Below are 13,088 nucleotides of genomic sequence, written 5' to 3'. Positions count from 1 at the left end.
ATGCGCCATCTGTCAATTGTTGGTCATTATGTTTGATAAACTTCTGGAGCTGGTGAGTTCCAGGATTACCCACAGAGATACCACCATGTGTGAATATGTCTGCTGAGCAAAGACTCCTGGTCACTCTGCGGTAAGTTCAAATGTGCCACAATGCTCTAAGATGCTTATCTTTATTTTCTTTCGTGCCCTATGTTGTATTTTGTTCTCTGGGGACTTTGGGAGCACTTGGGATGCTTGCTTTTCCATGGCTTTCCAGAATTGGTCGGTGGCCAATGGCCGAGCAGATCTCTTTGCCGGCGCCTCAGAACCTTTCTGGCTCGTCAGGTCCAGATGCCCCATTTGTCCTTGTGGCAGATCAGGGATTTGGCCTGGAGAAACATGTTCTGTGTCCCTTTGCTCACAGGCAAATAGACACCAGGAGGCAGGTGTTTAATTACCACCTTACACATGCCCCGTGTTATGTGGAGGGTGCGTTTGGGATTCTCGCTAGCAGATGGAGAGTTTTTCCAAGTGCCATTTAGCTGGCTCTGGACAACGTGTGTGCAGTAATTCTTACCTGCGTGGTTCTCCATAATTTTTGTTGGCAGATAATACTGTTTGGAATGCAGTGGAGGCTCAACCAACTACTTTCGGACAGGAAGTGGTAGAGGAGCCTGTAGTGTGTGCTAGGCAGGCAGATTCTGCTCTCCAAGTCAGGGACATCTTCGCGTACTACTTCCTGACCCGTCAGAGTGGTTCAGTGGCAGTTGGACCATGTGCGAGAAGGCAGGTGAGCTGGTATCTGCAGATAGTATTTTTCTTTTTTTTTAAGCTGGCTGTGCCCTTTTTATTTCTTGGTTAGCTACAGATTGGCACATGTTTAAAGTTAGGGACTCGGAAAAACGAGGGCTCTTGATGTGGCTTGCGAGCTTTACTAAATTGGCCACCTCCCACTCGATGAAATAACTGTATGAGCTCGTTAGAACTATGCAAAACTTTGGCCCCAGGAGTAGAAGGTGGCCAATGTAGTAAACCGATATCTCGTTAATTTGCCCCTCACAAGGCCCATGTCTAAAATGATAGTTGTGACGTCAAGTGTCTACTTATATTCCTCTCATTTAAGTGCCCACTGGTGTACTTTTTTGCCTCATGTTGGCTGCCAATGTTCTCCTGCCCCTTTTTACCTCAAAACTGTTTGCTGTCTATGTATTAGTGATGCTTCGCCCCAGCTCCGAACTCCTTTTTTTTTAAAAAAAAGGGTCTTGCCAGAGAAAGTAATTTTGTTTTTGATGCATGGTTGACAGTTAAAATCAACTGTATGGTCTCTCTATAGGTCTTAGCCTCTGAGCTGGAGGGTGATTCTGGCAATGCACAATCTGGAGGGTCCAGCTTTAACCCTTTCCAATCCAATTTGTATCCTGGTTTTCCTAGGGGACTTACTCTTTTTCTGCCTTTATAAAACGGCGCTATCTGCTGGCTAAAGCCAGTACTGCATGAAGTGACACGTTGGATAGGCTCCAACAGCAGAGAGGTTGGCAATATACAGTAAGAGAACCCCGACGAACATCTTCCAACATCGGAGCCATACAGCCTTGAATATTAATGTCTTTAGACGTCAGACAGTGGAATGGAATGGGTTAAATGGGTAACTGGGATTGCGTAACTGGGTTGGCTAGCCTGGTTGGATCGTGCTGTGTGAATCCACTGGCTGAACCCATGTCCAATTCCATGTAGACTTAACAACAATCTGTATGGTCCTCCAGATTCCACTCCCAGATCTTGGGTCAAGGTAATTTGAATGGCCACCAGACAGGAAACGGATGACTGTATGTGTTTGCTGTAGCTTTCCATACTAAATCTTTGTAATTGTGTAACAGATATTGGCCACGTTCTTCACTCATTAGTGTTCTTCATGTAAGGCTCAATTGGCTTGTTCTAAGTGCACAACAATGGGCATATCCCTGCAGCTTCTTGAAGTGACTGGCCTCTGAGTCCTCCAATTTATGTGTGTTATTTGGGCCCTATGTCAACGCACCTATTTGTGTGCATTGTTGTTCAGTGCAAAAACTTGAGGGCTTCTCTATTCTTGCACCCACAATATGGCTGCTTTTCATTGTATATGGGCGTAGCCTATTTTCCTAAAGGTCAAACAATGTAGAGAAGTTGTTAAATGGAAATAAAGGCAGAATGTCATGTCGGCTAATTCATGAGCAGCATTTACTCATATTCCAGAACCAAATAGCTCTCCTCAAGCAGATTTTCAACTCAGGCCATGTCAGCCGGCCCACAGATTTACCTAAGGCATATATGTGTGAGGTGGCTGATTGGGTGGTGACCTAGCTAGCTGTAATTCATTCCTCAAAGGCAAGTGAACAACAAGGTGGTAGTGCAAAGCTGTTTGTTTTTAGAATAGTTGTTATCTTGTGACAATACTCTCTCCTCCAACAGGGTGACTACGCCCAGTGTGTTTTGCTTTAATCATTTACCGATCAAAGCTAACAGGCTTCCCTTGCTATAATGTATTGTGCAGTGCCTAATGTACAGAGTTTCAGTAAATACAAAGATGCAATGTTTCAGATTTTTTTTTTTTAAATATAGAAAAAATATTCAATTAAAAAAAATATATATATATCTATATAAAAAGGGCAACAAGGCACATGTGCTATAAAAACAATAAATAACACCAGAAGCCTTTTCCTGTCGTTCCAGAGGTTCTGAGTGCAAAGAATGGACCAGCCCAAAGCAATGACAAGGCAGGGCCCTATCTGCACCCCAACAGCCACAATTAACAGATGTGTATAAAGATCCACGGGCAATGGCATGGACTGTGCGGATCTGGTGGCAAGGTGGAGTGACCTTTCGTCAGTTGTGCACTCCCCACTGATGGAGGTTGGCCAGGCACTCCCGGAGTCCGTCAAGGCCGCTCTGCAGGGCAGAGACATACAAGTGTGATAGACATGATAATTATTTAGTATAAAATGTCTATCGCTATTTGTATATAACCCAAATGTATTTTGCTATTGTAATGACTTTCAGCTCTGAGGAGTTCAAAGGACACACACACAATCTAATCATAGTATTTGCTCTAAGTACATAGAAGTTGCTCAACCAGTTTCTAAGAGTTAAAAGGCCATAGTGTCGTGTATATCCTGTGTTTAATACTGAGTGTTTGTCTAGCCCCCTTCCACTCCTCATCCTGAAGCTAGGTAAACAATGATTCATCACTACACAGAATTCCTTAAGGCTGTCTGCATGCTAAAGAATACAAAGTCCATACCTTGGCGGACGTGAGGACGGGAGGGTAGGGAGGCGGGAGACTCTGTATAATCTAGCGAATAAGAATATATATATGTTAGTGATGTAATCTGTTAAACGCCCATAAAGGGCAGGTGTTATCCTTTTCAATAAAAAGGCCTGTCTGGAAGTCTCTGCCAGGAGAGCCATTTTTAACATGAGATTCATACCTTATGTTTGACTTGGTCAGTGTGCGCATACTGCTTCCACACAATTAGGAAAGCGACAAAATACCCCAAAGCCTGCTGGAGAAATCATATTCCAGAACAGTGGAGTCCCTGGGTGAGCGAGTGGATCTGTGAGGTCACAGCCTGGAACGTACAGAGATCGGCAGATGGCACGCAGAACTCAGGGGCCCGAAAATCTACAGAACACGGTAAGATTGCTTTATCTGCCTGTGTCAAAGCTGGGTTCTGACTGCTTTTCTGCCTGTTCCTGATCCAGACTGGACCTTCACTGAAAGACAGGTAATAACTCTAGTTCTGTCCACTCGGAAAATCACCACGTTACCTGTCTAGGGGTATTTTGTACGCTGTGTATGCTGTTATGTCTGAGACGGTTAAAAATTGTGTATACAAGACCAAGAGATAAATTCTGTGAGGGTTAATGTGTCGGGAGGGCGGACTCGGCTGTTTAAGTCTGAGGGAACACGCCAGTGACACGTGCTCCTAGGTAAAACTAGTGTGAGGTTAGGAAGATTTATGATACGTATACTTAACTTTATGATTGAGCGTGTTATGTTCTCATATGTGAAAAGGTATTTACGGGTGAATATAGCCGTGCTTTGTGACGGCTGAAGCTCCAGAATATTGTTGAGGTTTTGGTCATTGAAAATAATCGTCAGTCTCTGTGTATAGCTAAATGTCCTGTCTAGATCGTGTACAAGGAGTGCTCTTGGGGATTACTAGTATACGGTGGGCTGTTATAAAGGTAGATGAGATATATACCTTGAGCCGTTGTGGGTATTCTCCAGTAATCCCGTCTGTCTGCTATTATAGAAACAATGTGCAGTGTTGATTATTGGGGGAGGGCTGCTGATAAGAGTGAACTGAAAGCTTTTTTCCAATTAACCCTTTCTGTTTACTTTGTCGTTCCCTGTGTTTTGTAGAATTAATGTGCATTGTAATCTGAGTGGGAAAGAGGTTATATGGGAAGGATTTGAAGAAAGCAGATTTTACAAGAGAAACAGTACTGTGTGCAGAAACTTCGAATAGGCTAGAATAAGCAGGTAGCATAGAGTTGAGCAAAGTGAGCAAGGACAAAGGTCATAGAGCTTGTGATTTGGCTGCTGATGGGAAAGGATCAGGAAAAGTTGCAGAAAGAAATGTTAGGTCATGGACAGGTAAGATAGGCTGTAGAAAGTTTTCAGAAGATGAGCAGGAAGCCTAGCAGAAAGAAAGGTGATTTTAGATTGCTAGGAGGAGGTATAATGTAGTTAAGAGATTGAAGAGGGGAAAGCATGTAGTGGGGTATGTGTATTGCTAATGAACAATGTAATGTCTTTGTGTTGACTACAGCCCCTCCCTGTAATGGCGGCCGTGCTTGCAATGTTTACAATCCAACATAGTGTGACTCTGCAGTAAATGTAGTGAGGCCTGCCCCCACCCTGAAGTTATTTCCCCCCATGTGCTCACTTTCAGGGTGTGTGATGTTACTTCCGGTCCCTCCCCATCTGGAACAGGACCTGGCCCCGCCCCTTCCTCCTCCGGCGGCCATCTTGCCTCACCTGGAAGTGCTGCTACTCAGCAGCCATTTTGCCTCACCTGGGAGTGCTGCTGCCCCTGGCCCCGCCCGGTCCTCCGGCAGCCATTTTGCCTCACCTGGGAGATCTGTAGCCCCGCCCCTTTCTGCCTCTGGCGGCCATTTTGCTGCATTTGGGAGGCCTATATTCCCCAATGCCACTGTATCCAGTGCTAACATCATGATTGTCTGAAGTAAGGTTTTGTTTGACCAGACTTTGTTACGCTCCAAGATGTGGCCACTTTGGATGTGTGATAAGTTCAGGGAAACAAACCTTTGTGGAGACGCAGCTTGGGACATAGTAGATGACTAAGCTGGTTTATAGCGCATGGAAGATTGGAGTTGATGCATGGGGGACAGAGGCCAGGAATACATGACAGGGGACGCTCTCTCATGTTCCCAGGGGCTCTGTTTTCCACTGCCCGCTTCTCCAATGGATGCTCAGACAGATGATGTTATGGAAGGCTCCTACAGATGGAATAATTTCCCTATAGTCACCCAGCAAACTTTTTCATGCAATTTGGTGAAGTAATTTTACTTTTTATGTGAAGAAAGAGGGACTGAATTGCCCAGAGTAGGATGTTAATTCATCCGTATTCTTTAGTTTTTCTTTAAGTCTTTTGTATATTCTAGTGTCAGTCTACACTGAAGCTATAATTATATTCCGACAGGAGAGTAAAAGCTAAACGCTGGCCATACCCTGAATTACTATTACACTGGGTGACGTAAAATTTGAATTGTGTGGCGCCCCCTTGTGTTAAAAAATGCTAACTGCAACCGGGAAAAAAAAAAAAAAAAATCTAAAGGAGATTTTCGCTCAGACTTCGCTGCATACAATGTCACCTTGACCTACAAAGTGCTTGTTTTTGTGCCTCTTGGTTTACTAGTTTGAACGCAATGACTCTTTTTCCATTGAGTATTGCGGTTCAAAAGGGGGGAGGCATAGGTGATCTGGGTCATAGATGATCTAGGTGTTGTAGATCAGCTATTGGGTTTGAAAAAAATAAATAAATAAATGATTTTGTGCTACAAGATTCTGAGCCATGTGAAATAGAACATCAGCACGATTATTTAGTACTAATTCAGTAAGAAACTGCAGGTATGCAAACAGTTATCAGAACCTCTGTTGATAATGCATATGTTGAGCTTTTTGCAGATGGTACCAGGGTGAGGATTGATGACTCCACATCGGATATGCAGTGGTCACACAACAAGATGTCCTAGAAGCAGAAGCTCTGCCTCCGCATGTCACAGTACAATAAGCGGAATGGAAGGCCCTCACTGAGGCGTGTAGAGTGGCGAGAGGTAAGACGGCAACCCTTTACACTGACTCCTGGTATGCATTTGGCATAGCTCATGATTACGGCCCAATATGGAAGGCCAGACAGTTTTTTACCTTAGCAGGACAACCAATTGAGTATGGTGCAGCGGTACAGAGTCGCATGGAGGCCCTACTTCTACCTGACAAAGTTGAGAGTTCGCACCGATTCCTACACTGGAGAGGCGAGAGACGACACCCTCGCTGACAGCGCAGCAAAGGCAGCGGCCCTCAAGCCGTGGAAGAAAGAAGAAAGATACTGACAGCATGAGTCAGTGGTAAAAAACTTTGGACATTGACAAAAATTTGGACTTTGATATGCTAAAGACTTTTACAGTTATAAGCCAGCAAGGAAGGAAAAATAAATGGACTAATATGGGAGCAGCAGAAACAGGACAGCGTGTGGTGAACGGTCAACAGCACTTGCCCACCACAGTTCCTGTATCCCATGATGGCCCAGCTGATGGACGGAAAGACCCACCTAGTAAAGCAGTAATGACGACGACGCTTGAAAGAGGTTGGGCGACTTCTAGGTTCTCTGTAGCTGCTGCATCATTTGTCCAGTTTAGCATGATCTATGCCATAGGTGAGTCAGGGCAGAAGTAAATTTGCCACATCACACTTGCTGGGACCACTCTACCCATTTCAGGGATTGCAAATTGACTACGTTCAGCTCCCACTTGTTGGGAAGTATGAATACGTGCTTGTTGTTGTTGATGTCTTTGCAGGTTGGAGGCTGACCCTGTTACCAAGGTAAACAAGTAGGTAACCGCAAAGAAGCTCATGAACGAGGTAAACTGTGAATATGGGGTACCAGAGGTGATTCAGAGTCAGACAGAGGTATAAACTTCGCAGGTGAATGTAACATGTCATGTCTGCTCTGGGTGTATCCCAGGCCTTTTACATACTGTACCACCTTTAGTGTAGTGGAAAGGTGGAGAGACGTAGTGGCACGCTAAAAAGTAAGATACTTAAAAATGACGCCACTTTGGAAAGACTGTCATCCAATAGCCTTATACAGTGTTAGATATGAACCCAGGGGGGATTATATATTATCTCCCTACGAGATTGTTTGGGCTAGCCCCAAGGCTAGGTTGTTACTATCCTCAGTGGTTACAATTACAATCTGATGTGTTGACTGAGTATGTGATTTCCGTTGTTAAAGAACTAACCAAAGCCTATGCACAGGTGTTCTCTTCCAGACTCAGAGGCAGACACTGGGACACATATCTTGCAGCCTGGGGATTGGGTGTGCATCAAGAAGTTCCCCAGGAAGCACCCTCCTGAGCCCCGATTTGATGGCCCCTACCAGGTGCTTCTGACTACTGCCACAGCTGTGAAACTAGGCGAAAGACTTACATGGATCCACGCTTCATACTGTAAGAAAGCTTCAGATCCGGGAGACCAGTCTTAGTTGTGCCAAAGACGTTACTCTGGTTAGGGCTAGTGAGAGAGGAAGGTAGCAACTGGAATCCTTAGTCGGAAGAATATGGGGGTATGGTTACCTTCTAGTATAACTCGTCCAATGCTTAAGTAGCCGCATATTCCTTCGACTATTGTACTGTGGTCCCGTGTCTAGGCGCAAGATCCCACCGCAGGCCAGATTTAGCTCAGTCCAGCTGGTTATATGACTTATATACCCGGGGAATACAATATGTTTGCGCCACTGATAACGTCTGGGGAGAAGACTGCCGTTATTGGGGATTAGTGGGATGGAACGCAGGAACAGACTAGTCCTATAAACCGCGAAGTGCCTTAAATAAGAAAGATAAGAGCGGGAAATCCCTAATTAGTCGTATAACCCTCCTTGAGAATAATAAGGACAGCAGGTATTGGAAGGCTGAACTTAGTATGCTGCTTGGTTTTAATGCGGTTGTTACACTAACCATGGGAGATCCAAGCCCGGGGGACGGGGGAGACTTATAGTCTGGGGACATACCGGTACGGGAGGACAGATCCCTTAGGGAAGTTTAAAATAAGGGGTATGGTAGATGCAGCCGAATGGAAGCCTTCACTTAGTCCCGTGCCCATAATTAACCCCCTCCGCCGTAAGATAAAGACCTTGACGAACATGATGATCATAGCCGACCCTACCTTTGAGGACACCTTGACAGTAGCGACTGGCTACTCTGACCAGAATCTCTGGTTGGAGTTGATGAGGTACAATGCTAACAGGAGCAACAAGTCTAACTGTTGCGTGTGCGGTAGTGCCCGACTACACTCGGGGATGGTCCCCCTAAATCTCCCTGTAGATGCTGAAGACTGGTTTATTAGTCTCTTCACGAACATTTCCGCTAATTACACTGTCCGTGAGAAATGGAAGAAGGAATACTCTATAACTACTTAAGTGTTTTGCACCGGAGAGAGTATTACTGACTACCCTGGAAACCACACCTGCCAGGCAATTAGGCAGGGTGGAGGGAGATTTTTGGGGAACTCGCCAACGGGTATTGCTCCTCCTACAGTATGATAGGAGGGGAATAGATGCAGAATCAGGTCCAGTCCTTAGGAGACGTTTACTGGCTTTGTGGAGACATGAGGTAGAAGACCCGCCTGGAGGGTAATTGGACAGGGGAGTGTGCCTTAGTAAAGCCCTTATGCTCCTCCACATCCTGTCAGACACCAACGTTTCCCTTGTTTGAAAAAGATGAAGAGCCAGTTCCGATAATGCCAACCACATACGCTACCAAAGAAAAGGAGAAATGTACTAGTACTGTGCCTGCCCCGATCTCCTAAGATGGATTGTCAGTGGAATTCCCATTTGCCTAGGGATAGTGCAGAAGACCTTAGGTTCCGGCGAGGGCACACCCTGTGGGGTGTTAACTTGTACAAATAGAGGGCATGGATGCCCGGAAATGAGCCCAGGGAATCCATGGCCTCCCTCTGAGGTGAGGTAGGGATCCCCCCCCTCCTAGGAGTAGGGACTTACGGGCAGTGGGAAAACCCTGACGCAAGGGTGAGGCGACTTGGACGTGTTCACCATTAGGACTATCTCCAGGAGGGACATTGGTGTGGGTGAAGATTAGGGAGTCCCACGCCGTGCGCACCTGTGCACGCTACTAGTATTGTAACATTATACTAGAGCGAGAAGAGAGACCCCTGGTGGTAGTTTTGATCTACACGTATACATTGACATCATAGGATAGCCAAGGGGGGTACCTGACGAGTTTTAAAAATTAGAGACCAAGTTAAAACTAGATTCGAGTCCATTTTCCTGATCATTAGGGTAAATAAATGTTGACTGGATTAATTATGTTTATTATAATTAGCAGTGGTTTATAAATTATACTAGAGACGCCTTATAGGGACTAGTCGACCAATAGGACCTACCTCGACTATGACTTTTTAAAAAATAGAATGGCCTTAGAGACGACTTTAGCTAAAAAGGGGAGTGTCTGAAAGATGATAGGGGAGACTTGTCATACCTACATCCTAGACGACACGTGACCCGCGGGTAAAGACGCAGTTGCTATTAAGAAGCTGACCACACTAACTAAAAAGAGCTAACTTTTGGGACCAGCACTCGCCATGGATGAGCGGGTGGTAAAGGATCCTGGCACAGACGGGCGTCGCTGTTGTATGTGAACTGATGGTTACCTTTTCTGTTCTAGTCTGCTGTGTTATCCCCTGTGTCAGAGAGACCTGTGAAACTGATGCTGGAAAAGCCACTCCCACCATGAGTTTGCTGAATGCATCCCCAGAAGAGTGGACAAGTCCTACACCCCCTTGAAGACCCTAAAACGAACCTTCAACGCGCTCCGGTTATAGGCTCATGCGCAGAAGACTGTGAAAATTAGATAAAGAATTAGAGGATAGACATTTTAAGGGGGGATTGTGATAGACATGATAATTATTTAGTATAAAATGTCTATCGCTATTTGTATATAACCCAAATGTATTTTGCTATTGTAATGACTTTCAGCTCTGAGGAGTTCAAAGGACACACACACAATCTAATCATAGTATTTGCTCTAAGTACATAGAAGTTGCTCAACCAGTTTCTAAGAGTTAAAAGGCCATAGTGTCGTGTATATCCTGTGTTTAATACTGAGGGTTTGTCTAGCCCCCTTCCACTCCTCATCCTGAAGCTAGGTAAACAATGATTCATCACTACACAGAATTCCTTAAGGCTGTCTGCATGCTAAAGAATACAAAGTCCATACCTTGGCGGACGTGAGGACGGGAGGGTAGGGAGGCGGGAGACTCTGTATAATCTAGCGAATAAGAATATATATATGTTAGTGATGTAATCTGTTAAACGCCCATAAAGGGCAGGTGTTATCCTTTTCAATAAAAAGGCCTGTCTGGACGTCTCTGCCAGGAGAGCCATTTTTAACATGAGATTCATACCTTATGTTTGACTTGGTCAGTGTGCGCATACTGCTTCCACACAATTAGGAAAGCGACAAAATACCCCAAAGCCTGCTGGAGAAATCATATTCCAGAACACAAGTGGCAATGATAGATCTCCTGGAAGCATCAGGCCACCCTCTCCTTAGGGGGTACATCTCTCCACACTGTTGGGGGAAAAAGAGCTTGCGTTAATAACAATTGGACTTTTCAAAAACAGAATACACACTATCTAAATGTTTTGGTTAAAAATGGCCCTCTGCTACTCTGCTACTTCTACTTGCCCATGCATCTCCCAGTCCAGCCCACCCAAAGGCATTAGCTAAAGCTCGCCCAACTTGGTGCAGTAAGGACACAGAAGTACCCTTACCATGGCCACACACCCGTGATAAGGAATCTTTTGACCATGCTGAGTGTGCTTTTTTCACTAAATTAGCTAGTATTAGAACACTATGTGAAACTATAATGTTGCATTAGTTTGAGGTTGAAAAGGTCGGCTTTAGAGATGAGCGAACGTACTCGGTAAGGCCGATTTCGCAATCGAGCACAGCGATTTTCGAGTACTTCAGTACTCGGGTGAAAAGATTCGGGGGTCGCCGGGGGGCGGGGCGTGGCGTGGTGGAGCGGGGGGTAGCAGCGTGGAACAGGTGGGAGCTCTCTCTCTCTCCTTCTCCCCCCCACTCCCCTCTGCAACCCCCCGCTCACCCACAGCGCCCCCGAGTACTTTTCACCTGAGTAGTGAAGTACTCGAAAATCGCGGTGCTCGATTGCGAAATCGGCCTTACCGAGTACGTTCGCTCATCTCTAGTCGGCTTTAATTATGGACAGTTCTGCATACATGAATGTTATATACAGCAACCAATAGGCATTCTGGAGGGGCTACTTGGAAATACAAATAGCTTTTGGCTAACCTTACAAGCTCCTGAAAGGCATGTGCCCATTGCTCACCCACTGCAAATTGCTAAACAAATCCTTCTACAAATATCTGCTGGTTTAGAAACTATTCTCCAAGACACTGATCAGATCTCAAGGGGCACACAAACTGCAAATGAGCTGGGGTCTATGTCGTCTGTTCTTCCTCAGTTGGACAGACTAGAAAAGTGTTTTCAGCTCTGCCTACTCTTTCTACATGGCCAGTTTGGTCGGCCCCAGTCTTTCATATCTGCTTGTCAATGACCTGTCACGTGGAATGGGTCAAAAAGTGGTGCTTCAACCTCTAGCAAAGGCCGGGGTGACCTTAGGAGGAACCAACCCCACAGGAGTACTCTCTGGCTCCAATGTGAATAGTGATGGGGGCTCTTCTTCTGCAAAGGTGAAAAGGCCAGAGGTAAAGAAAAAGACTAAGAGAGCATCAAAAAAGAGCGGACAACTTTTTTGCGAACTCTCAAACTTACTGGAAGACTCCTCCATGTTGCCTTGTGATGGAGGTGTGGCCTGGTGGGCCAGCCTCAGAGTTAAGTGGCCGGCCTGCCCTGGTTCCACCATGTGACAGTGTGACTCTTCTGTTGGGACATTTAAATAACAAAAGGTAATTGTCAACATTCACCAAAGAGTTTGAGGCTTGTAGTAACAGGTCAAAGGCATGGTTAAATAATAGAGACACACAGTAGCAGACAGCTATCCTTTTTTGGCCATGTCCCACATTGCCAAAGTTTGTAACAAAAAATGCCTACTTATTAGAGTGTTACTAAAAATAGACCCTCCTAATATTTTAACATTGTGGTTCCTCCCAAGACCAGGGCAAGCTACATCACTAATGGGGGTGATCTGCACAGTGGCCATGGTTGTATACATGGGACACTGATCAGACATACACCTTTAATAATTGGCCAATACCCGCTCTATGTAGCAAGACTTAACACTCCCTGGGGGTTATGACATCTTAAAGTCCGAGAATGATTATGTTCCTGGAGCAAAGAGCATTTTCCATCATTAAAATCGCTCTGACGCATAAATCACGGGTTAAATCTTTGCAGTACCAGATGCCTAAAATGGCTGCCAGTAGCCCCACTCCATGACCACATGTGCAAATACTTTGCACTTCAACATAAACACCCAATTGTGTTACCGATTTCCCGATGATTTTTCCACGTAATCTTTCTTAAGCGCCCGGGGACCTTTAATTTGAGGTCGCTCCACCTCTTTTGCAGTTGCTCCCCGCTCCGCACAGTCTTGCACTTGCCCGCCATCATCCGTCTGATCTTTCCTAAAATCGCTTTTTTTGTGGCTGTACGTATGGCCCATGCTTGCCATCATAGTCATCTGGACCAGCAGGTGTGTTTCCCGCAGTCCCAGAGGTGATGCATGGCCGGACATACTTTTCTTTTGCTTATAATCCAAGATGGCGATTCTGTTTCACTTTCCAGCGTAACCTGTGCGCGGGTTTGGGCACTCATATATGACGTGA

At 45.4% G+C, this 13,088-nt stretch overlaps 1 long non-coding RNA gene across 1 annotated transcript; it reads right to left on the bottom strand.

The window, feature by feature from the left end:
• Window positions 1-3,256: 3,256 nt before the first annotated feature.
• LOC136624685 (uncharacterized) lies at window positions 3,257-10,758 on the bottom strand. Its single transcript, XR_010792379.1, has 3 exons — window positions 10,682-10,758; window positions 10,495-10,545; window positions 3,257-3,307 (listed from the first exon to the last, which is right to left on the bottom strand). It is a non-coding gene; the product is annotated as an uncharacterized lncRNA (long non-coding RNA).
• Between the last annotated feature and the right edge of the window lie 2,330 nt (window positions 10,759-13,088).

This window comes from Eleutherodactylus coqui, chromosome 4 (genome assembly GCF_035609145.1).
Source record: "Eleutherodactylus coqui strain aEleCoq1 chromosome 4, aEleCoq1.hap1, whole genome shotgun sequence".
Classification (NCBI taxonomy): domain Eukaryota; kingdom Metazoa; phylum Chordata; class Amphibia; order Anura; family Eleutherodactylidae; genus Eleutherodactylus; species Eleutherodactylus coqui.
Note: the sequence above shows the minus strand (reverse complement) of the source record. Positions and strands in the feature narration are given on the sequence as shown.